Raw genomic sequence first — 24,992 nt, 5'->3', positions numbered from 1 at the left:
GAAAAAATGCAGTCTAAAATCAAATCATAAAGGAATAATAAAAAAGATGAACAGATGGACAGATGGAGCCACCATGGCCTAAGGCAGGGAGAGCTGACTTCCTATAAGTAACCTAGTGAGGGATGGCCTGGGGTGCTAATAGTGTCCTCCTAGAAATAGAAGCAGTAACCTTCCATCTTCCTCTAGGCCAGAAACTAAACTGGCATGCTTATTAAAAGGAAGACTACAGCCAGGCACAGATCTATAATCCTTGCTACTCAGGAGGCTGAGATCTAAGGATACAGGTTTGAAGCTAGCCCAGACGGGAAAAATCTTTGAGCTTCTTGACCGCTTACAGCTACAACAACAACAACAAAAATGCAAGTGGAGCTGGTGGTTCAGGTATTAGAGTGCTAGCCTTGAGCTAAAGAACTCAGAGAGAGCACTCAGGCCCTAAATTCAATCCCCACTATTAGGTCTGCCCTGGAGAAGAACCCTCCTGGCTTCCTCTTCACCTGCCTGAAACCAGTCATCACCTGACTGTCAATCACCTGAGTGAGCCGTCCCAGTCATGCCTGCCTGGAACAGAGAGAGAGGTTCCCCAGTGGCTGAGATCACATCCGCATCTTCTGTGGTCCAGCCTCATGCCTTTCCTTATATAATCCAGCTCCATACCAGTCCCCTCCTCTTTTTCTTTTTCCTTTCCTTCTCTCTCTCTACACCTCCATCTCCTGCATCCGACAGTTCTCTCTCCCCCTAATAAACTCTTTTCTGCCTGAACCATGTGGAGGTTTCCTTTAGGCGAATCTTACACCCACCACAGACAAAAAAGAAGGAAAGAAAAAAGAAATGGGAAATACAATGAGGTAACAAAATAATATAACTAAAAAGAGATAAATTTGTTTTTTTTGTTAACAGGATTTTTGGTGGGTTTTTTTCTTTTTTGTCTTTTTTTCTTTTTTTGGTACTAGGGCTCAAACCCAGGACATTGTATTTGCTAGGCAAGCACTTGGCCACTGGGCTATATCCCCCACAAGAGATAAATATGAAGAAAAAAAAAACAAAAGCAACATGATATGAAGCAAAGGAAGAAGCTTTCAGAGGAGCTGGTAATGTTCTCTATCTTGATGTGGGCGATGGGTACATGAGTGTATTCACCAGCCAAACCATCATTACTTCACAGCTCTCACCCATCATTTAAAATCTTCAGAAGACAGTTGAAACACTAGATTAGACTGAGAAGAAACTGCTTAGAATACAAGACACAGAGAAAACAGAGATCAAAATAAAAATCTGAAGGAGAAATGAAACAGTTTAAAATGAGGGTTTTTTTAAAAAATACATTCCCAACAACAAGAGATTGGTGGAGTGAGGGGAAAGAGAAAAAAATCTAAGAATATTACAAAATGAAAGGAAAACAGAGCCCTTATCAGAATGAATAAGCACATTACATCCTGAACAGAATAAATAAATCCATGATGCTTCAGCATATCACAATGACCCTATAGAACACCAGAGAATGAGAAAAATCATAAAAAGCAACCAGGAAGATAGATTACCTAGTAAGGAGTAACGATCTGAATGACAGCTTTAAACCTATCAACCACAACATCCAATGCCGCCTACTGGTCAAGGGCCACTGCCAAGCCCTTGACTGGAGAGAATAAGTTTTGCTCAAAATAATTGCACAGAGAACAAATTTCCTCCCCCCCCCCTCTCTCCTGCTGTGGCTCTCCTAACAGCATTTGAGTAAGCATCTACTATGTACCAGGCTAAGGCATGAAGAGAACTCAATACTTGGGATTCAGGTGAGCTATAAATACAATGATAGAAGGGGGTGGGGGGGAAGGAGCTAACCAAAAAAAAAAAGTCTAACCCAGAAGAGAGGTCAAGAAAGTTTCCTGACAGAAGCCCATCCAAGCTGAAATGCATCAGATGGATGGTGGTTGTTACCAAGTGAGGGCTGTGATCTCATGGAGAGTGAGGTCCTTGAGCATCTATGCACTACTGAATCCCCAGGATTCTGGACATGGCACTCTGGAAGTTGCTGTGTGAATGCTGATTATGTGACTGACTGACTGCAGTGGGCTGGCAAGAACTCAGGTGTTAGGGAAAACCTGTGGTGGTGAGGAGACCGTGAATAGAAACCAAAGTTCAATGTGGCTGGAGGAGACCAAATGGGTCGGATGATGAAGGACGAAGGCTGGGCAACTCTGACTGGGGGCTGAAGTAGACCCACGTCTGCGACAGTGTTTGGGTTATAGGCGAAGAGCAATAGGAATCCGACATGGGGGTTTTTCGCGTAAAGAAGTCATATGTCAGATCTGCAATTTTAAAAATATCACAGGTTATAATGTCAGTGGCAGGGAAATATTATTTTATGAGGAGATGATAAATACTTGAGCATTGGTAATATCATCTGATCCCAAAAAAGCTTAAGGGAGAAGGGAGGGAAGGTGGGATGGAAAGAGAGAGACAGAGACAGACATACAGAGATAGAGAGAGAGACAAAGCAATGGAATCCTGGCTGTCCAAATCCTGCAGTGAATGTGTGTTTTCCCATCAGGGCCAGGCTTAGCTTACAGCAGAGCAGAAATAGGAAAAGAGTGTGTCCCCAGCTAGCCGAACATTCTGTTCAGGCTTTTCAATCTAAAAGCTCCAATGTGCTGGTCAACACCATTGCTATTCTGGTGTAGTTCAACTTCACAGGGCCAAATACTGCTCCAAAATATCAACAAGCTACGCGTGGACCCAGACAAGGCTTCCTAACATTCATGAAGTTTGAATTTTTTTCTTTTTTCTTTTCTTTTGTGTCCTCTTCTTGCAAAAGCAGTCAACCAGAGACGGATCCATGGTAATAATTCTGGGTTGCTTTGTGTGGACAGCTTCCAGAAAGAGGCAGTAAGCCCACAAGGGCCTGGTCAATGCCAAGTTCAGCCCTACCCTCTTGATAGGGCTATAGATCACAGAACAGGTTGGAGGGTCTGAAGATGCTCAGTGGCTCAATTCACTGCTCAGCCATGTGCCCAACTCCAACTTCTTTAATAATCATAGTCTGCAATGCACCTATCCTCCAAGCTAGGATGTTATCAACTGTCACTTATCCTTACTTGTTAGAATTGCATGCAGGAATTCCTCCTGCAAGATGAGGGGTGGAGGGTTGCTTTGTCTAGTCAGCCGGAAATCAGCCAAGACAGTGAAGAAGAAAATGCAACCACTGGCCTAGACATCTCTGGAGCTTAGGAAGAGCAAAAGGATATGTAAAGGAATGCAAGGAAAAAATCTGAAACCGGAAGAATGAAGAAGCTGCCACAGAAACAGCTGAGCACAAGAGAAAATAAAATTAAGAAAAACAATCCCTAGGGGCAGCTGTGGTCAGCTGACTAAGCTGAACACTACAGAAATCCAACAGTGCACAACACTGTCATCTCCCAGATGAGAAGGGCATCAACAGGGATGGAAAAGAACCTAGCAATTGGGACCATTCTGTAGATACATAGAGACACAGCTAGGGGAAGGAAATGGTGAGCAGTAAATGATGGTATAGTCCAAGCATGACCACATACCAGACCCAACCAGCTCTCCCCGAACTTAGTCTGTTAATTTGCAGCTCAGAGATCATAATTCTTGCCACCTAAGAATGTAGGCAAAATTCAAATCTACTGTGTCTAGTACCTAGATCAGAAAAGGTGATCAACAAGAACGTGTAACTATTATAAACTACTGTTAAATCACATGCCCAATTCCAGGATAACTTCTTATAAACTCACAGATTATGTTTTTTTGTGTGGCCTGGCGCCGGTGGCTCATGCCTGTAATCCTAGCTACTCAGGAAGATGAGATCTGAGGATCTCGGTTCAAAGCCAGCCTGGGTAGGAAAGTCCGTAAGACTCTTACCTCCAATAAACCACTCAGAAAACCAGAAGTGGCACTGTGGCTCAAGTGGTAGAGTGCTAACCTTGAACTGAAGAGCTAAGGGACAGCACCCAGGTCCTGAGTTCAAGCCCCACAACTGATTAAAAATTATTATTATTATTATTATTATTATTACTTGTGTGTGTTTACAAACTCAGTGCCTTGGCTGCAATGGCTGCAGAGTACAGGGATGTGAATATATGATATGGGTATGCCAAATTTATGGTATGGGAAATAGAAAAGGAAGCAGTAGGAAATAGTGGAAGAAAGAGTGAGGGACTCTTATTCTGGGTACCTAGCAATAGCATCAGATTCTACTGGGAACACTAGTATGATCACAAATACTGTCTGCTGGACAGGAAATACTTACTCATTGGCTACTTACAAAACAAGAGCTGTCACAGCACACAAAGAACTATGGGAGAACCCCTGGGAAACACAAGGTGAGTCTCCAACATCCTTGTCCTCAAATATCACACAAAGACCCCTTGCCATCAATTCTGGGAATAATTATACATGCCCAAATAAGATAGCCCGCTGAGCCTCCTTCCAGGCCCTCCCATCAAAGTATTTCCCCCCTAACTAGCTTATTCCTGGCAGAAGGAAGAAACAATAATTCCCTGGTAAAAGTCGTGGGACTGTAGGGTAAGAAGAACCTGGTTCCTGCATCATTAGGAAGGCCTGGGCTATATACAGCCTTCTCTACCCAACTTCCACCAGACCTCAGGCTCAGCACAAGGGCAGGGTACGATATTTACTAGCGAAAGCCCTGGCTTTCTCTCGCCAATCATACCTTGTAAAGGGGACCCAGGCAAAGCTGTCCCAGGACCCAGGAGGCAGGATGTGATAAAGCTAAACATTCCTTCTACCATTGGGAACAGTAAACCGTTTTAACTTCTAAAGTCCAAAAGATAACAGGACTTAAGAAACAAAGAACTCCCATTCATCTGGTCGAACCACTACTAAATATCCCCATGCTGCTGATCACATGTATGGTGTATAACATGTGAACACCGTTATATGTTATAGACTGTGGTAGACAATTTGCTCCAGGAAAGTTAGAATGAACTTGTGACTTTAAATGAGCATCATTATTCCACAATGCTGTGAAATTCCAGAAATTATGTAATCACTTAATCACAATCAAAAAAAAAAAAAAAAAGAACCTCGGGGAAGGTAGGGAGGGAAGGGATGGTAGGGGAAAAACAATGGAGGGGGTAACAATGTTCAAGAGGAAGTGTACTCATTACCTCACTCATGTAACTGTAACCCTCTGTATAGTATCTTTACAATAAAAAAAAGACATGTAAATAAGAAACCATTAAAACACAATACAATAAAGAATATCAGCTCTAAAAAAAATAAATAAAAATAAAGTCCAAAAGATATTACTGATAGATACTGGTTATAATCAGCATGCTAACTAAAACTACAACAAGCTGCTGACTTTCACGGGCCTAATGGTGCTATATAATTGGAAGAATACATGTGTATACATTTGGATGTGTATACATGAGTGTACACACACACACACACACACACACACACACACACACACACACACACACACACACACACACAGAGTCACCAGCCTTTATGAAACTGAACACAGAGCATGACCACCAAACCCACCTACTTAATAAAGACGTTAAAAGCAAATGGAGTCACCATCCTCCTTCATTCTAGGGTACTCAGTAGCCAAGGATGGGCTCCAGGAAATGAGGTGATCTGGGAACAGCTGAAGATGGAACCATATTGCAGATGAACTACATTTCCAGTGCTACACCCTAAACTGGAGAATCTTTTCAGACATAACCAGAATGTAACTGAATTGTTACTTTCATTAGCTAAGCGTTTTCCACATGGAAATACAGAGTTCCCTGCCTTAGTGCACAACGTAAGGTAATGAGAACACCAAAATTAACACATCAGAGTTGTCTAGTCTGCGGCTTCCTCTTTATTTATTTTATGGTACTGGGGATTGAACACCACTTGAGTTACATCCCCAGCATTATCAATCACTTCTCTTTAAAAGAAATGAACAGTCCCCAAGACTTCAATTAGTTCAAGTCCTATTCTTGGTCTATCTACCTTTACTTCATAGTTCTTTTTAGCAGTCTTTTTCATTCCCAGCCAAAAGATCACGAATGCAACTATTTCCCTCAGCTGCTTTGCTGTTGTTCATAATTCAGATGACTTCCAGAGGAGGGGAATAATGTTGGAAGTGACATAACTAAGTAACACTAACAGCCCATGTCCTGAATTCTTTCCTTCCTGTATTTCATCATATTTTTCTACAACAAAAGTACAACAGCACATGGACTTCATTAGGAAGCTTTTAGAGTCTAGTTCCTTTTTAGGGAAGTGTCACATTCATATTTATTATATATGTCCTGGAAAAACATCCACAGAGAATTACTTCCACATCTACTTGGAGTTTTGTTTGTTTTTTAATTGCCCAACCACTTAATTTCCTTCTCAATGACTCAGTCAACTCAGTTGGAAGGTTTAAAGTAGTTAAAAACACAATTCCAACCATTTTCTGCAAGAGAAAGGGCCCACAATAAAGATCTTTAAGAGAGATCTTTGCATTCTTTGTAGGGAGGGAAGAAGGGGGAGCGGTAATAGATTGCACTGATAGCATCATAGAAGGGAATGGAAAGAAGGAGGCACCCATCCACCAATGTAGTATACCCAGCTAGGGGATCGCTGTTTGGTAATAAAGAAGTACGGGTTCTACATCTTTAATCTGAAAATCTGAAATTTTTAGGATTAGAGATGTTCAAGTGGTAAATATTCCAATATTCCAAAACCTAGAAAACTCAGAATAGGGACCCAAACATTATGGGTAAGGGATATTCAACCTGTATAGATATAGACTATAACACAAATGAACCCTCACAATGTTAAGTGAAAGAAGACAAGCATGTAAGCTTATATTTTATACCATCCCGTTTAAATGAACCGTCCACACAAGGGAAATGTGGCTGCTTAGGATGAGGATCATTTCGGGCACTGATGGACACATCCAAACAGATCATGGTGGTGGTTGTACAGCTCCATCAATTTACTAAAAATTATTAAATTGTACTCAATGTGTGTGTGTACTGGTACTAGAGCTTAAACTCAGAACCTCACATTCTCACTTGGTTTTTTCATCTGAAGAGAGGTGCTCTACCACTTGTGCTATACCTCCACTTTGTGTTCTTTGCTAGTTAACTGCAGATCCATTTTATGGATTTGTCTTGCCTTGGCTGGTTTCGGATCTCCATCTCCAGATCTCAACCTCCTAAGTAGCTAGGATTACAGACATGAACCATCCACACCCAGTAAATTGGGCAAGTGAGTTTAATAGTATGCAAATCATGCCTTGATAATAATTGTTTTGAAGCTAGAAAGAGTAAAATAAAGCATGATCTTTGCTGATTTTGTAAATTGGATCTTAGAGGTTGTAAGACGGCAGAGCTGACAGAAAGCTGTAGCTCAGCGCATTCCTATACTGGACAGGAGGCAGTGAGGTGACTTAGCTGGCAAAGCGATTCACTCAGAGCCATTTAACAATCCATAGCCAAGGTTAGATGACTTATGAATCCTTCTCAGTTTCTCTTCATTATTGTGCTTCATGTAAACACCCTGGGCGTTAATCATACAGATAATAAAACATATCCACAAATAGACATGCCTGACTCAAAGATCAATATGTTTTGTTTGTAGGTTTTGGTTCTGTTTTGTTTTTACAGTACAATCCACATTGGATAGCCCATGACTTAAGTTTTTTTCTGATTGCCTTAGAGTTGGTGTATTTCATTTCCTTGTCTTCTTACTACTTGTTTTTAGGTAAAATCCACCATTGTTGATGAGCTTTAAAATGAAGTTTTCCTCACCCTAGATTTACAGATGAAATTTTTTTATTTTTTAGAAATTGAAATCAACTCTAAAAGACTCAGTGCTCCAGCACATTCAATAGGAGACACCCCAATTCAGCTCTAGCCACAGGGGCTTGTCTGTCTAATCGAAATGTGAAATAGATCTTTATTTGCCACAAAATTAAAATGGTTTCCAATTATGCTGTGTATGAAGAAGTTTCCTGTTGCATTAGTAACAATAATAATAATAATAATAATCACATAATAATAAATCACATATTCTAATTTAATGAGATCCTGGCTTTAATTACCTTGGGCTTTCCTACCTTAGATTTCAAACAGTAGAGCAATATGATGATAAAATGTACAAACAAAATATGACTGTTTAAACAAGCAAATGAGCAGGCTGAGTAGTCTTTTTTTGGGGAGGGGTCTGGTCATGGGGCCTGAACTCTGGGCCTGGGCGCTGTCCCTCAGTTCTTCAGCTCAAGGCTAGCGCTCTACCACTTGAGCCACAGCACCACTTCCATTTTTTTTCTTTTTGCTTATGTGGTGCTGAGGAATCGAACCCAGGGCCTCATGCATGCAAGGCAAGCGCTCTATGACTGAGTCACCTTCCCAGCCCCGTATTCTCTTTTTCTGTTGTTTTGTTTTGTGCTGGTACTGGATCTTCAACCCCTGAGCTTTAAATTCTCACTCAGCTTTTTCACTCATAGCTGTCACTCTACCATTTGAGTCAGGCCTCTCCTTCTGGCTTTTTGCTGGCTAATTGGAGATAAGAGTCTTGCAGTTTTGTCTGCCCCCCTCCCGCCTTGCTGGTTCTGAACCATGATTCTCAGCTCTGTCTCCTGAGTAGATAGGATTACAGAAAGAGCTGGGCCCAACCTGAGTATTTTAAACAACTTCCTTAAGCCAAATAACCACTCCCTTGAAATCGACCAATAAATACATCCTGAATGTTTGTCTTTTCCTGCTCACACACATAAATTATAGGTTGAAGCTATTAACTCCAATAATGATGGTATCAGGAGCTGAAATGGGAGTAGAGGAGGTCGTGAGGGTGGGGCTTCCTTGATGGAAGCAGTGCCTTCTTAAGGAGAAGAAACTCCAGGACATCCTGTGTCCTGAGTAGGAGGAGAGAGCAGTGAGAAGACAGACCGATGGATGTGTCTACCAGCCAAGATGACCTTCACCTTTGGCTTGACCAGCCAAGCTCCAGAATAGTGAGAAAATAAATGCGGCTGTTCACATCACCTAGTCTTTTGTGATCGCAAGCCAAGCTGATGAAGACCAACCAAACACTTTCTAGTTACACAAAATTCAGTATAGTTCATCAGAGTGAAAGAGGTCAGTGAGTGGCTTTCTCAGGAAGTCAATCAGAGGTTATTCCCGTGTGTTAGAGTATGTGATACCAAATATTTGTCCTCGCATTGTCTACGAAATTTCAGAGGACCACTCAGGGAAAGGACTTGCTTATGTGTCTACAGTCTGTCTCCCAATGCATTTGACTTGGCATGAAGTGAAAATGAAAATAGAAATACATATTTAGTTCAACTTCCTTGTCACAGAACCAGGCCCTCGTTTCTTAAAATGTACTTCAGTGTCTACTTTAAATACATGTATGAAAATAGAACAATGAAGCCGGTTGATATGTTTGTTTTGATTTTTAAGGAGGAGAACGGGAGATGGAGAGAGTGATGGAGGAGGTGAGCTTATATGCATATGTGGAAATGTCTACATGAAGCTTCCTTTTAAAACAATTATATGATCATGCGAAGTGATCACGGAAAATTTAATAAATTAGCTGCTGACTGAAAACAAACCAAAAATGCAACTTGTACTTAAAATAATGCCTCATCCTTCAGTCATCTGTGTATTCAGGAATGGAATGGGCACATGTCCCTGTGTTCCTGGAGGGTCCCCTGCTCTTTCCTCTGGAAACCCAGGAAAATTACATAGCTACCAAGCAAGGGGACAGCTTTGCACAAGCTGAGAATTTAAATATACCAATGACCTCACATTCAAGAAAGGTCCACAGGGCCCCAGGGGATTAGATCTTTTCTAGCCTGTCTTTTCTCTGACAAAGCCCAGCACTCTTTCCTCATTCCACCTCAGTTACCTTAAATGACCCTTTAACTGATACTTCAAGTGGAAAACAAATTCCCAAAAGGGACGGTGGTACTTTGTGAGCAACAAGATTGGATCTAAACACTCAACTTAGAGGGTGTTAGGCGGGGTCCAAAGATTCTGTTTCAAAATCAAAGATGTTATTGAACCGCCTTACCCGTGAACACAGAATACAATCAAATAACTACATACTACACAACCTCAAAATGACCATCTTTTCCATATGACCTACTAATCTCAAAATAACTCAGTTTACCTAATTTGTGGAGGGAAACAGGAAGGCACAGGAATGATGGAAGTATGTCTAGGTAGCTAAAAGACATAGACATCTCTTCCTGTAGAAAAAAAAAAAGAAGTATATATGCATATGTATGTAGGTGTGTGGATTTACTGAAAACCACCGAGAAGAAAACTGACCTCCTAAATTGCACAACTGTAAGACAACTAGACTTACAGACCTAAATCTCTCCTCTAACCCATTCCCTTTGGGATATTTTTAGATCTTCAGCATTTTTCAAGCTGACATCAGACCTTTTGAAACAACTCAACTTAACCTATTTCACCAAGAGAGTTGAAACTCTCTTCCGGCTGTTCTGCATAACCAGGCTTTGTCCTGGCTTTCACTGGCTTTGGCAGTGATGGCCTGGTGAGGGAAGTCATGCTGGCAAGTTCCCCAATGTGGTTCTCAGGTAACCAGTTGGTTAGATTTCACCGGGTGTGGGGTTAGCTTTGCCTAGCTAGGCAAAGGAGGCACTTGGCCCAGGTTTAGAATGATTTTTGTTTAAGTTTCTTCAGGGCTCAATTTAAAAAAAAAAAAAAAGAGAGAGAGAGAGAGAACCCAAAGAAAGACTCTGCTGTCCTGAAGGGCACCTTTCAAAAGAAAAAAAAACTCTGGTTTAACAAAAGAGGACTGTTTTGGCCACCAGTGTCCTAAGCAGGGCCTGAGTGGGAGCTTTCTACAAAGTTAAAAAGACGGAGGGGGGAAAAACCAGCAAGAAAAGAATCATCAGAGGAACGCCTTCCTCACTCCAAACTTTCCTTCCTTACCCACCAAAATGCCAACAGATAAAACATCAAACCGCTGTGAAGAAACGCTCCAGCTGGAGCTCAGTTTTCAGGTATTATAAGACACTCCATTGATAGATCAAACACATATAAAATTATTTCCTAGCAATGCCTTTTACACACGCACACACACACACACACACACACACACACACATATACACACTCACAGATGCGTGTATACACACACACCATGAAACAAAGAACAAAACAGCCTTTCCCTTTAGAAATACTTACCACACTCTGGGTGAAGGTCTCTAATTTCACAGCACTGAGATTACACCAATAATTCACATGACACATTAGTGGACTATGGACAGAAGGAACATTTAAGTCAGAGTTCATTGAAAACAATGGAGCACTCAAGTCTCTCCCTCTCAGAAGACCTGGAGATGGCTCTTCCAAACAGGCAGATTGTCCTGGCAGAAAATAACTGAAATTAAAGATCAGGCCAAACTATCAGTGTCTAGATTGACATTAGTAGATTCCTCTAATTATACAATTATACTTTCCTAGTTTCTCCCTAGGCTGCATTATTATCAACTTCCTCCCAGGAACTTCCAGAAGCATGTGTGAAAGTTGCTTGAAAAACAGTCAGGACTGGCTGGGAATGTGGCTTAGTGAGAGAGTGCTTGCCTAGCATTCATGAAGCCTGAGTTCGATTCCTCAGTACCACATAAACAGGAAAAGCTGAACATGGTGCTGTGGCTCAAGATGTAGAGCGCTAGTCTTGAGTGAAAAAGCTCAGGGACAGTGCCCAGGCCCTGAGTTCAAGCCCCAGGACTGGCAAAATAAAATAAAACAAAGAAACAAAGAAAGAAAGACAGACTCAGGTCTGGGCTTTGGGAGCTCACCTCTGTAATCCTAGCTACTCAGGAGGCTGAGATCTGAGGAATGCAGTTGGAAGCCAGTAGGGGCAAGAAAGTCTGTGAGACTCTTATCTCCAATTTAAAAAAAAAAAAGCTGGGAGTAGAGCTGTAGCTCAAATGATAAACAGTGTTAGCCTTGAGTAAAAGAAGCTCAGGGACAGAGCTCAAGCCCTGAGCTCAAGCCCCAGGTCCAGCAAAAGAGAGGAAAAAACAAAACAAAACAAAACATAAAAAAAAAAACATACCCAATGTCATCGGCTGCCTGGCCAGCAAACACAGTTGTATATTTCTGGTTTTAATTCCTGATCAACTGTAAACTCAAATTTCCCATGGCTAGGCCCAGCCTTTAAAGGCCTCACACCCTTTTCTCAAGACCCTCTTTCAACTTTCTCTCCCACAAAGCCTTTCTCCCAGGGCAGTGCAGAGACCTCTCCAAAACTACCATTCATTCCATTTCTCCAGCCTTGACTTGCTGCCAAGTGGGAGGCAGATTCCCTTCAGAGACAGGATAAATCAATGCTGGGCTGTGTAGTGAGAGAGAAAAAAAGACAGCAACTCCTCACTCATCAATTCAGTGTGTGCAAGGGATCTTGACCAAAGCAGAGAAAACTCAAAGCGAAACCGGAAACAGCACAATGTACACAAGGTACAAGAATCTGGTTTGGGTTTATAAACACCCAAGGTTTTGTTTTGTTTTAAGGAGATGGAGAATCTCTAGCTCTCCCGCACACACCCCCCTCCCCCCGCCTTTCTCTTTCTTGTCACTGCTGGTGCTTTACCACTTCATATGCCTCCAGTCCAGATTTTTGCTTGTTAACTGGAGATGAAGTCTCATGAACCTTCCTGCCCAGGCTAGCCTTGAATCTTGATCCTCTGAATCTCAGCCTACGGAACAACTAGGATTGGAAGTGTGAGTTACTAGTACCTGGCTTTAATTCATCTTTTGTTTTTCATGCCAGTCCTGGGACTTGAACTCAGGCCTGGGCTCTGTCCCTGAGCTTTTCACTCAAGACTAGCACTCTGCTCCATTTTTGGCTTGTTTTTTTTTTTTTTTTTTTTTCTGATTAATTGGAAATAAAGACTCTCACAGACATTACTGTCTGGGCTAGCTTTGAACTGTGATTCTAAGATCCCAGCTCCCCAGTAGCTAGGATTACAAGCGTGAACCATCTAGCTAGGATTATAGGGGTGAGCCTCGGTGCCCAGCTCAATTCACCTTTTTAAACTATGTTTGTCTCTCACTATATCCATCATCCCTTTCTACTTCCTACCCATATCCATTTTGACCATAGACTGATTTTTCTATTGATGACACTTCAAAATGACCTCATAGCTAGAAAGATCTAAATTTCTCATCCCCTGTTGGAAGGGCTGCTCACAATTGTGCTCTGTGTTCTTAGCTTGTTCTCCTGAGTTCTAGGCCTTCCTCAAATGTTTAGGTTCTGGTCTTAATCCTTTGTGTGTAACATACTGCTTCATGTTTCTTCCCAAACCCACATTTCCAGCTGTCCACAAGATGATGCCTCTTGTGTCTCCACCAAGACCCAACCCACACGGAACACGATATGACTTCTCTCCTGGCCACAGCTCACCCCACCAAACTGTCCCAGCAAATAATTCCACCCCCAACTCTGCAACTGAGCCTCTGATTTCACCTCAGCTCTTTGCTTCCAAGTTTACATATGTTAGTAAACTACTGAAAAGAAATGAAGCTTTGATTTCCTTTTTCTCTTTTTTTAATGGCACTGGGGATAGAACCCAGAATCTCCCAATCACCAGGCAGTCTACCACCACTGGAGCTGTATCTCCAGTTCTTTCTGGTTCCGTGCTGCTTTGGAGATAGGGTTCTTATGCCCAGGCTAGCTTCAAACTGACCATCCTATCTCGTGAGCTGCTGGGATGAGAGGTATGGGTAAACACGCCTAGATCTAAATTAGCTATTTTTCACTTGATCAATATTTTGCTGAGAGATGAAAACCCCAAATACTTAGTTTGGCTCCTATGTACTCTCTCTAACCCCATGTCCTGTTCCTCCTCCTCCCTTACAAGGGAAGCCAAGCTATTTCTTGTTGATATGACTGACATGTGTCACCCTCCCCCATGTCATGTCCTTTGGTCTAGAATGCTCTCTCACATTTTGCCTAGAACCTTTCTCTAATTTTCCCCCCAAACTTATGCCAAATAAGCACTTGGTGAAATTTCCCTGTGTCTTCTTGCATTGTTTCTCCTCTCTTGTATGATACAGACGCTGTTGGTGGCTTAGAGTACTCTCTACTTTTTATTTATTTTTTTTTTATTAGCTCATGTCTTTCCTGCCCATCAATTCCTATCATCTAAACTTGAACCCTCCATTTACTATGGGATTGGTTCATAGTAAGCACTTGGTAAGCTAAGCAAGTAGTTAGTAAACTTTTGACTCCAATGCAAGGAGATGATCTGCTCCATCTGATGAAATGCTAAATAGCTAAAGCTTTCCAGGAATAGTAGATTCTCTTGCCTGGTCTCTAGTTTGTTCTTAGCTGGCTCATCTTTCACGTATTGATTCTCAACGGCACGGTTACTGTAGTATCCAGAGGGAATTCCTGAATGCATGGATAAAAGGCAGCGTGAGATAAGGCTGAATACTGAAGGCAATGTACAGCCCTGCCCTCCAGGAGCTGAGACTATTGGGAAGAAAATCCCAGCAGAAGAAGCAACAGAATGAGAATTCAATAAGGGCTCTAAACTAATGAGAGAGAAAACCAGAGTGTGTTTGCTACTAAGAAGATAATAATGGGAAAGATCAATTAATAAAGGGATGTGGTCCAACGCAATGGTAATTTTCATTATAACATTTTATTAGGCACAAAATGATATTGATATTTTTTCACTGAGGACTGCAATAAATTCCTCCACTAAATAGATTTTTTTTTTAATCCAGATGCCAAGCATTCGTCCTGTCTTCCTTCTCCTTAGATGCTGGTAGATGGAGTTAGAAATCAACATTGTTGATTTCAGATACAGGAAGTACACAGTTGTTTTTATAAAGCCAAATTTGCTTTCATTATTTTGATCATCAGAACAAGCATACACACACACACACACACACACACACACACACACACACACACACACACACACACACACACACACACACACACACACACAAGTTAAATCTATTCTAATCTTTTTAATCTAATCTCTGTACAACGTCTTTCTGAGATTCCAGAACACAAAGTCAGAGTGTTAACCATGCCATAAGCATAATCCTCCAACAAGGTCAGGTGAGAAATGGAGCTCATAAAACCCCTTCTAGATGCCTCTGACTGTGGTGTCCAAGGACTTGCAGGGTGGGGGGACTTGCAGCCAGCAATCTAATGTACATATGGGTCAGGAAAGTTCTCAGGACCTCCCTGGGATACCAACCAGCAGATAACTACTGCCAAACTGTCCCTCTCCCAAACAAAAATGAAGTCAGCCCCCTAGGGGTGAGGAGAAACAGTTATCCTAGCCTATAAGTTCTTTAATTCACATGTCCCTCTGGTAACCACATACTGGATGAACACTTGCCATCCCCGATCCTATGTCTAAGCTTAGGGCTGGGTTATGATGTAAGCCATAAAAATACACCTTTCTCTTTGTGCTGTGGAAAAAGTTGCTTCAGGAATCCTTCTTTTTCTTTTTCTTAGAAGACAATGATTGACATTCCAGGACCTTGAATGGACAGACAGAGGTCCTCAGACTGGTAATGAGGTAGAAGGGGCTGAACAAACTAGAAACAAATACAGAAATAGATTGGAAACAAATACAGACAGCCTTGTTTCCAAACCCTGCTCTTGATACTGTTGCTTACTGACTATGCATCCATTCAGGCTGTAGAGGTAACACAGATCAAGTGTCTTCATGTACTGTGATCTACCTTCTTCTCCATCTGCCTCCTCGATACCTATACACGTGTTCATGTGCCTGCAGGTTTACACATACACACACACATACTTTTTTCACTTTATTCTCTGTTCAATATTATATTATCCTTCCCTGAAGGAAGTTTCCTAATGACTTGCTACCCTGAGTCTCTGCATGCATGTGTGTGTGTGTGTATGTGTGTGTGTTCCACTCTACCACAATACAAATCAGACAAAATAGATGTTTAATGGTGTAATTCACTTCACAATAGCACTGTTATTATAGCATTATTCTGCTTTCATTACTCCTGCCTATTAGAACCAGCTTCCAACGTGTGTGAGTGAAGAAATAAAACCACCTAATCATGGTGCCAATTAATTCTGTAAAAGTCAATGCAGTATATCAAAACAAAACAGCATCACAGAAAGACAGGATCCTGCACTTGGGTGCACTTTCTCTAGCTGGCTATACGTCTAACTCTTCGATACTTTGACCTACCCTGGTGCAATTACAAGCAAGATCAATAAAAGACCTTTAGCAAGCTTAATTGATTCTCTAAGAAAAGATAATACAATCCGTCAGCACCCCTTCCCCTTGGGCTAACGTTATTTTCCCGCGTTTACCCAATATCACCGTGGTACCAATAACTCCTCTTTTTCACACCAGCTCAAATGCTGTAACTGCAGAGCAATTGCAAACAGGTTGTGAGTCTGGGAGCGAATTACTTGCAAAGTGCATGTAAATTATTAGATTACATTACAAGTGAAAGACTCCGCAGCAGGTCACCATAGTGGAACATTAATGTAGAGCAAGTTGAATGGAACCCTTGCAGATAGACTCCTCCAATGTGATTTTTTTTTAGTTTATTTTGGCAGGAGGGAGAAAGTGAGTAAATAGTAAAGGAGGGCGAAGAAGGATGAGGTGCTGAGAAATGAAGCAGGAGAGATCACCAGAGCGTGATGGGAAAGAAGGAGAAAGCTACTGCGGTTCCAATGAGGACAGGAGAGGGGCATCCAGTTGGGACCACAGGCATAGTGGGAGTGAGGGGTGGGCAGAGGTAGACAGACCCAGGCTCAAGAGTATGGGAGGAACATTAGGAAAGTTCAACAAGAACTTTCTGAAGCTAAACTTAAATAACCCATCCTTTCCTGGTATATGATGAGAGATAGAAGCTTAAGCAAGTTTTAGAAGTAGACCTAACCCCAGGCACTGGGGACTCATGCCTGTACTCATGGCTATACTCAGGAGATTGAGAACTGAGAATCGTAGTTCAAAGATAGCCTAAGCAGGAAAGTCCCTGAGATTCTTACCTCCAATTAATCATCCAAAAGCTGAGGTGGAACTGTGGCTCAAGTGGTAGAGTGCTAGCCTTGAGTGAAAAAGCTCCGGGACAGTGCTCGGTCTGAGTTCAGGTATGATCTGGCAGGTATGATCTCTTTTATCTTGTTGCTGTTTATTTATGTGTGCCAGGCACTGGAGCTTGAATTCAGGTTCTTGTAAGAGGTCTCAGCCTCTGCCTTGAGGAAAGCAGCCAGCTGGAGAAAGACTCTGCTTGCTGTGCACCCCTGGCTGAGTCCTTGTCCAGCCAGTACCATGTAGAAGCTCTACAGTCTGCATTTTGCTTTCTACTCAACCAGTACATAGGCACTAAACTTTTAGCCACTGTTCTTACTACGCTTCAGAATGCCAACGAAGAACAGTTCTCACTGACATGGCCACAGTTCACTGGCTGCTTCCTACTGATTAATAAAAAATGCTCAGTGGGATTAAAAGTTAACAATGACTGACAATACTCCACTACTGATGCATAGCTAAAATAACTCACACTTTCTTTAATCTAACTCCTAATGCTAGGTTAATGAATCTAAATATCTGACTACCCTAAAGGGCAGGAACTTGATCTTATGGCTTTGGAACTTTTAAAGATTCTGGCACAGGACACAAGTGGAAGGAATATTAGATGAGGAAGAAGAAGACCTGGTTAGAGTCACACTTTTTGGGAACATGATCTTGAACATGTCATTAGACTTCTGTGAGTGTCTGTTACAATTTGAAGGAGCTGCTGGACTGAGGGTGACGGTATGCATAACTGTAATACCAACAGGAAGGAAGGGGAAGGGGAAGAGGAAGGGAAAGGAAGGGGAAAGTGGTTGGGTTAGATACTAGGTTCCATTTAGTTTTAACATTTCAGTAAAATAGGACCAGGAACAGCAACAGAAACAAGCATCATATGTCTGATGTCGATCCTCAAGCTCAGATGAGAAGGCAAGCTCTAGAACATGCTAGAAACCTTTAGTATAGCCTTAGTGCTTCAGCAGGGGCTGAAGAAAGCCACAGATCCTTGCTAATCTTTGACTGGCATCCATCACTGCCAGTCTGGGCTAACACCCTGATCTGTACAAACTATTAGGGTCTGCTCTCCTAGAATGTGCACATGAGCGCGCACACACACACACATGCACACACGCACACACACACACATGCATGCACGCACGCTCCTCCTCACTGGGTGGTTTACGTACCAGAAATGGCAAAAATACAATGCTAGCATAATTTCACACTTGTCATCATCAGTCAACAAATCAGGTCACTAAAAGAGGAATTAGCTTGGCTGATCACATTATTTCATTTGCCTGTGTTTTCCCAATGCTTCATTACCTGGACAATTGAGAGTTACAGGCCAGCAGCTCACCCTCCCCGGTGCCCTTGTCCTTTCTGAGAGAACAGTCCCGTCACATCAGAGCTCCTGGGAATACATGCCTACACGTCCATCACGTGACCTCTGACTGGCCAATCGCTTTATAACCGGCAAGTGAGAATGAAAGGCAATGCAGTTTATTGAAGTGGGTTTAGGTTTACTAAATATACACAGTGTCCTCTGACTGGAGGTTGAAAATCCATTTATCTCTCGCTACTTCCCCAGCAGTGGGTTCAATGATAGAGAATGATACAAGCCTCCTTGATTCTGGAAGAGCACAACCACTGAGATTCACATCTGCTTACCTTTCCTCCATCTCTGTCCATTTCTTCGGGTTTGCGTAAAACTAATTAGAAAAGTCAATAATCCTGTCTGCCAATCCCCTGAACACACTGGACAGCGGGATGGCCGAACATGGTGTCCTTCAGATCTGTGCTTGCTGATTTTTCCAAGTATTCCCTTACCTGCCTTTGTCAATTGGCATTCTCCACAAGTGCGTCCTAACTTTTCTCAGTGTCAACTTTCCTCTTTTCATTGCCCTTGTCGAATGCTAATTTCATTTTCTTTTACAGAACCGTCTCTTTTCCCTCTGGACAATCCCTGCATTTATCCCCAGCCCACACTTCCCAGCCTTGAAAAGACATTGCTCATCTCTTCATACACTATCCTCCCCCCACCCCTCACCCCCCAAAATAAACAAAATGAAATATACTTCACCCAGTGAAACACATATCAGCATGTGGTTCTTCCTTCCTTCTTCCCACTTTGGAGTGAAATATCTGTGTCTAGAAACATCTGTGTCACCTTTAGGAAAGAAACCTACAGTAGGGTGTCTGTCAATTCATCAGGACAAGACAGGAAAAAAAAAACTACATTATGTATTGCTTGCTTTGGCATCTGTGTGCATACATTTATATTCCAGAAATCAAGAGAATTTCTCTCATCCAATGCAAAATTCATATATATTTTTTTAACTTTTTAAAATTTCAATTTAATTTATTTTTTTGTGTCAGACCTGAGGCTTGAACTCAGGGTCCGGCACTGCCTTGGAGCTTTCTCTGCCCAAGGCAAGTGCTCTACCACTTGAACCACAGCTCTACGTCTGGCTTTTTGTGGTTACCTGGAGACAAAAGTCTCACGAATTTTCATACCCAGGTTGACTTCAAACCACAATCCTTAGAATCCTGAGTAGCTAGGTTTGCAAGCATTGAGCCCCCAGTGACTGGCTATATGTATGTTTTTTATTTGACTACAATTCTCCACCTAGCAGCACAATGAATGCTTAAGACGGTGAAAACCAATCTCATTATAGATTCAAATGTCAAACTCTCTCATATTTTCTCCCTTCTTGAGAAACTTCATCACTGCTTTTTGCTTGTTGATCCTTAGTGACATGCTTTGCTCACAAAAGAAGTCAAATAATTTTTATATTTCCTAATTTTTAGTCCCACATCTCATTTGTTATGTGGGTTTCAAGACTGTTTCTCTTTCCCGGTTAAGCACAGACCCAAGCATCACTCATTCCTGTCACGTCACGTGTGTAATACCATCCAGTTTCAGAGTGTCATTTATACACAGTTTTATTTCTTCTTACTTCTTTCACGCCCACCACTTACATACAGCAACTTCATGACATTTATATTTCATAAACCCCATCAGTACTCAGCCCAATCCTCCCCCAAAGTAAGCTAGATATTTTTAACAGTACACTGCCTCTCTCACTGACTTGAGGATCCAGAAAAACCAAGGGACACCCTTCCATGGACCCCAGAAGACTCCTTCTAGTATGGTCTGTGCGTGGATATGGAAACTTCTTAATTAATGGCTTCACAAAACTTTAAGACAGTGCATAGTCAATATGCCAACACACCAAACAGTAAATCCTCTTTTGCAACCCAGAGCTCATTGTTTAGTATGAGTTTGGAGGAACATCTAAGAAGGAATACGAGTCCTACAATAGTATGAGGTGACTGGTGGGGGAGGGGGGTGGTATTATTACTTATACATGTTAGCTCTGAGAATAAACTGATATAAGAGCTAAAAAAATAATTAAAAATAACCTCCTTGAAGTGTTAAAAAAAAAAAGGCAACATACAATATCCTTTGCATGATCATGTTTCCTTTTCATTCTCAATCTGGAGATTTAGGGAAAACGGAAAAAAATAATAATAACTGTTCCTGGGATAGCCTGAGGTTCTTGAAAGTGTAAGGCAGAGAGAGAGTGGTAGCCCACCACAGTACCCAGGAAAGCATAGTACTACCTCAGCATGCAATAGAGGAAGAAATGTTCTAATAATGAAATGTCAGTGAAAGCCATATAAATCTCTAAAGGAAAAACAAATCATTCTTCTGCTAACCCAAGGGGACGGTTACCTGGAATTCCTTTATGTATGAGCATGTCAGAGCCCAGAGCAGACAGCCAGCCTGTGAAGCTATGCTACATACATGTCACCAGGTCACCTCACGCCCCAGTTCCCTTTCTTCTAAGGATTTCTATAGTCAAACTCCTTGAAATCTTTACTCCAAAAGCAATACAATATTATTTTTTACTATTATTATTAATTTCCTGTCACAAAAGAACACCAAGACTACAAGCTGAATTCCCAATGCCACAAAACCAAAGATCTGACCAGAACGCAGTAGATCAGTATCACAGCAGGTGAGGACTAAGGAGCCAGCCCCTAATGGTAAGGCCAAGGGTCATTTCCTTTCTCCCATAGAGAACCAAAGCTTTGGCCTAGAAAGATTGTCCTCTGGGAAAATTTAAATGTTCTCTCCTGACATTCCTGAAATTCTTCCTTCTAACTCTAGAGCTTCCTAACTTTCCCTGATCTGCAGTGATCTGCAGCTCCTTTCCAAAGATACTCCTTCAACTTACATAAGAAAGAAGCAAAATTAGCTGGAGGTTCTATTAACATTACATAGGGGGGAAATGAATCATGTGATTGTCATATGGCAAAGGTATAAGTTGTCATAAATAGAATAGCCTTCCTGAATATTTGAGAATGATCTGGTATTTTCTGTTGCTCCAGAGAAAGCATTAAAAACACTCTCAATGTGGGTTGAAATTTTTCTATAAAGTAAAACCTTCCATTAACGAGCAATGACTCAATGAATTTCTAATTTGCTACTTGTAATTTCAAAAGCAAAGGGAGGCAAAATGAAACATATTCTTGCTGAGGATTTAACAGAAAGAAAAAACAAAAACAAAAAATCCACAATTTCCAAGCTGAGATCAAGACAGATTTAGTCCAGACTCTGACACAGTCTCCATTTTCAGTTCTATAATGTACAAGGAGAATTCATATTTCCAACAGTGACCCTGTGGCACTACAGGATTCTTAGACCTCAAAAAAAAAAATTCAATTACATTTTCAATGTTCTTTGTAGGGTAGAAAAGGGGATAGCACATTTCAAAAACATCGTCATGGGAACATATAAAAAACTATTTCCGGTTAATCTACTGTGAGCCAGCAAAGTCAATTCATCAAGAAGGCCTTGCTACCCTTAGAGAAAAACCATGAGTTTTTTTTTGATCAACAAGTGAGCAACGATGATCTGCTTTCTTTTGGAAACATGAAGAACAAGACGATTTTATTTTGTTTACCCTACAGCCTAAGTAAAGGGAAGAAAAAAAATTTAATCGCTCAGTTCCAAATGATACTTCTATTAAGAATTAGATACAGAAACTAAATACATAAAATGATAGGTGAGACAGAGGGAGGGAAGGAGGGGGAGAAGGGGAAACAGGGAAAGGAGGGAGGGAGGGAAAGAACAGTAGACCCTAAATTCTAAGCAATTGGAAGACAATCTTCATCAGCAGGAATATTCTCTAGTGCTCACTCCAGTACCCAAGGGCCTCTCTTGTCTATCTTAGCTCTGTAAGAATGACCACAAATGGGATGCATGAGTCTGGGATGTCTGTGAAAGAGAGTACATAAAGTGAAGTCCTGCACATTGGCCCCAGGAAGGCATGTCCCATCTGGGAGGAGAAGCATGTCATCATCACATTAAATCTCTTCTTTCAGATACCTGGAATGTAGTTACATATTTTGCTGATTCTGACACAGAAGAAACTGCAGCAGATGAACTAGGAAGTTGGAGGGAAAGGAAGAGCATTTTCCGAAAAGAAAAGCAGCACATGCTTTAAAAAGTCCCTGCTCTCTGAGCAGAATTCCAATGACATCCCACTCTGTTTGTCCTTCCAACATCCATCCACAGGTTCCAAAGGGCAAATGCAAGAGACTGGACAAAAGTGCATCTGATTGGAGAGACAAAGCCACTTCTAGGAGACCAAAAGGGGGCTCACAGGTTTGGCTCACTCCTACCCAACAGAGTTAACCCTGAGCCAGAGGAGATTAGTGTGAAATCAAAAGTGGGTACTGTATTCCCCCACTTCCACTGGCTTGAACACTCAAGTGGCAAGTATGTTATCAGGAGAAGGTTTCCACAGTGAGTCTCCATTCACAGTTCACCTGCAGAAATAAAGACACTAGCGAAAGCCAAGATCTCATCACCAAGCCAATAGGTTGTGGAAAATTCCAGCAGGTGACTAACATAAGAAGAATCTTCTATAAATGGTTTAGTAATTCAAGGACTTGAATTCTGGATTAATAATTCAATTCTTTTTAAGAAATAAGATAGAGGGGGTGAGGAAAGCAACAGAAAAGGTTATAGCTATCACAAAATGCATTTTCTAAAAATTATTCTATTGCATTTTTAAAGGGTACAATTATAAGTATTTTTATGAGCAATTTACCGGAAAATTAAAGTCCCTTTAGTTTGAAAAAAAAATAATCATCATTTCATCCCTGTGGCAAAGGATTTTTCTCCCAGCCAGCAGAGCTTTCAAAACTATAGGGCATCATTTAGTCACTGTGGACAGCTGGGGTTCATGCCAGAAAAATTTAGGGGAGAACCCATCTCTACAAAAGGTGTTGAATTGCTAGATAAGAGAACCTTCAAGAATGTAAAGCAGCAGAGCCTGAAGGCCACAGAGGAGGTGAGGGGACCTGGCTTTCAAAGTCAAGGAATTATGTGATTTCTCAAAAGTCCTCAAGACTACCAATAAAATGACGAGACGAGCTCGGTTAAATGATTTTTAAATCAGTCTGAACTGAGCTTCTAGAAGGTTCCATCTCAACCCAACTGAGCTTTTCAGTGTTAATCCCATCCCTGGGTTTTGATTTTTCCCTTGGGTTAGCCTTCTCTGAAAAGCCCTTGGCCTTCAACAGCAGTCAACAGAGGTACCAGCCCGATGAGCTCAGGTTCAGTGAAGGAAAATATGAAGCTTCCAGCTTTGCTTAAAAGAGAGTGGTTATTTTAACAATGGCTATGTCACAACACTCAGGGCTCCTTGGAGTCTCTGAAAGCCTCACTAAAGATTCAATCTAGACACTGGTGGCTAGCTCATGCCTGTAATCTTAGCCGCTTAGGAGGCTGTGATCTGAGGATCTGAGGTTCAAAGCCAGCCAAGGCAGAAAGTCTGTGAGCTTTGCATCTCCAATAAACTACTCAGAAAAAGCCAGAAGTGGCACTGTGGCTCAAGTGCTAGAGCTTCTTTTGAAGCTCAGGGACAGAGCCCAGCCCCAGAGTTTAAGGCCTAGGACTGGCAAAAAAAGAAAGAAAAAAAAAAAGAAAGAAAGAAAAAAAGAAAAAGAAAGACTCACCTTAGTTTTTTTTTAATTAACTGTATATTTTCTTGTTTTTTATTTGTTTGTTTTGTACCAGGAATTGAACCCAGGATGTTGCACTTGCTAGGCAACTGCTTTTACCACTGAGCTGCATCCCAGACTTGACTGGGGTTCCCTCTCCTCTTCTTCTTTCCTCTATTGCTTTCCTGCCTGTCCTCCCCGACCCTCCTTTATTGTGATATAAAGATGGGGCTGAAGGATGCCTGAGTTTATCAATAAAAACCACCTAGAAAACGTTCAAGTTTCATTAAAATTGCCACCATTCCCTGAAGATGGATAAGAGCAGTCATCTTTTCAAATGAAAAGGTCTCTTTTATTTTTTTTTTGGAATCCTGGACAGTAAAGGTATCCAGCCCATTCACACTTGGATTCCCCAGAAACAGGAATTCAACAATAGCTTAAAGTCTACTTAGGTAATGTCTCATGAGGTCACCCCAATGTCACTAAACTCCAGACCAACATCTCTGTGGACTTCAAACCTTCTTCACTGGCTGGATGCTAACCCTACCATAGGGTTCCTCTTTGAGAAAGAAAAGATAACTCCTACATGAGAAAGTTTCCCGTTTCACCCAGGGCCCACAGCTCCACTTGACCCTCCTTCAGGCTGAAAATGCTAATTACAAAGATGATGATATTTGCTTTTCTTTTCCCAGAGTCGTGTGCCTTTCTGTTTTTAGTATTTAAGAAGCGTAATCACCTAGTGTGTAGGTTAATTTCTTTCCGATATTGTAATTTATGCAACATTAATACTAGATGCCAGCTCCAATTTTCTTAGTGCTTACACTCTGGGAGCCGACTTGCATATATTCTGCCAACTCCATTACATCATCTGAAACCCAAACATTTCTCTCTCTCTCTTTTTTTTTCCCCCAAATCACTCTCAACTACCAGGCATG

At 41.5% G+C, this 24,992-nt stretch overlaps 1 protein-coding gene and 1 pseudogene across 2 annotated transcripts in view; one reads left to right on the top strand and one right to left on the bottom strand.

Annotated features, from left to right (window-relative positions):
• Rora (RAR related orphan receptor A) overlaps nucleotides 1-24,992 on the bottom strand; it is a 779,408-nt gene that overhangs the window by 723,725 nt on the left and 30,691 nt on the right. The window lies entirely within an intron of this gene.
• On the top strand, nucleotides 20,263-20,350 carry LOC138809065 (small nucleolar RNA SNORA40; annotated as a pseudogene).

This window comes from Dipodomys merriami, unplaced genomic scaffold (genome assembly GCF_024711535.1).
Source record: "Dipodomys merriami isolate MVZ:Mamm:240054 unplaced genomic scaffold, mDipMer1.0.p SCAF_48, whole genome shotgun sequence".
NCBI classification, from domain to species: domain Eukaryota; kingdom Metazoa; phylum Chordata; class Mammalia; order Rodentia; family Heteromyidae; genus Dipodomys; species Dipodomys merriami.
Note: the sequence above shows the minus strand (reverse complement) of the source record. Positions and strands in the feature narration are given on the sequence as shown.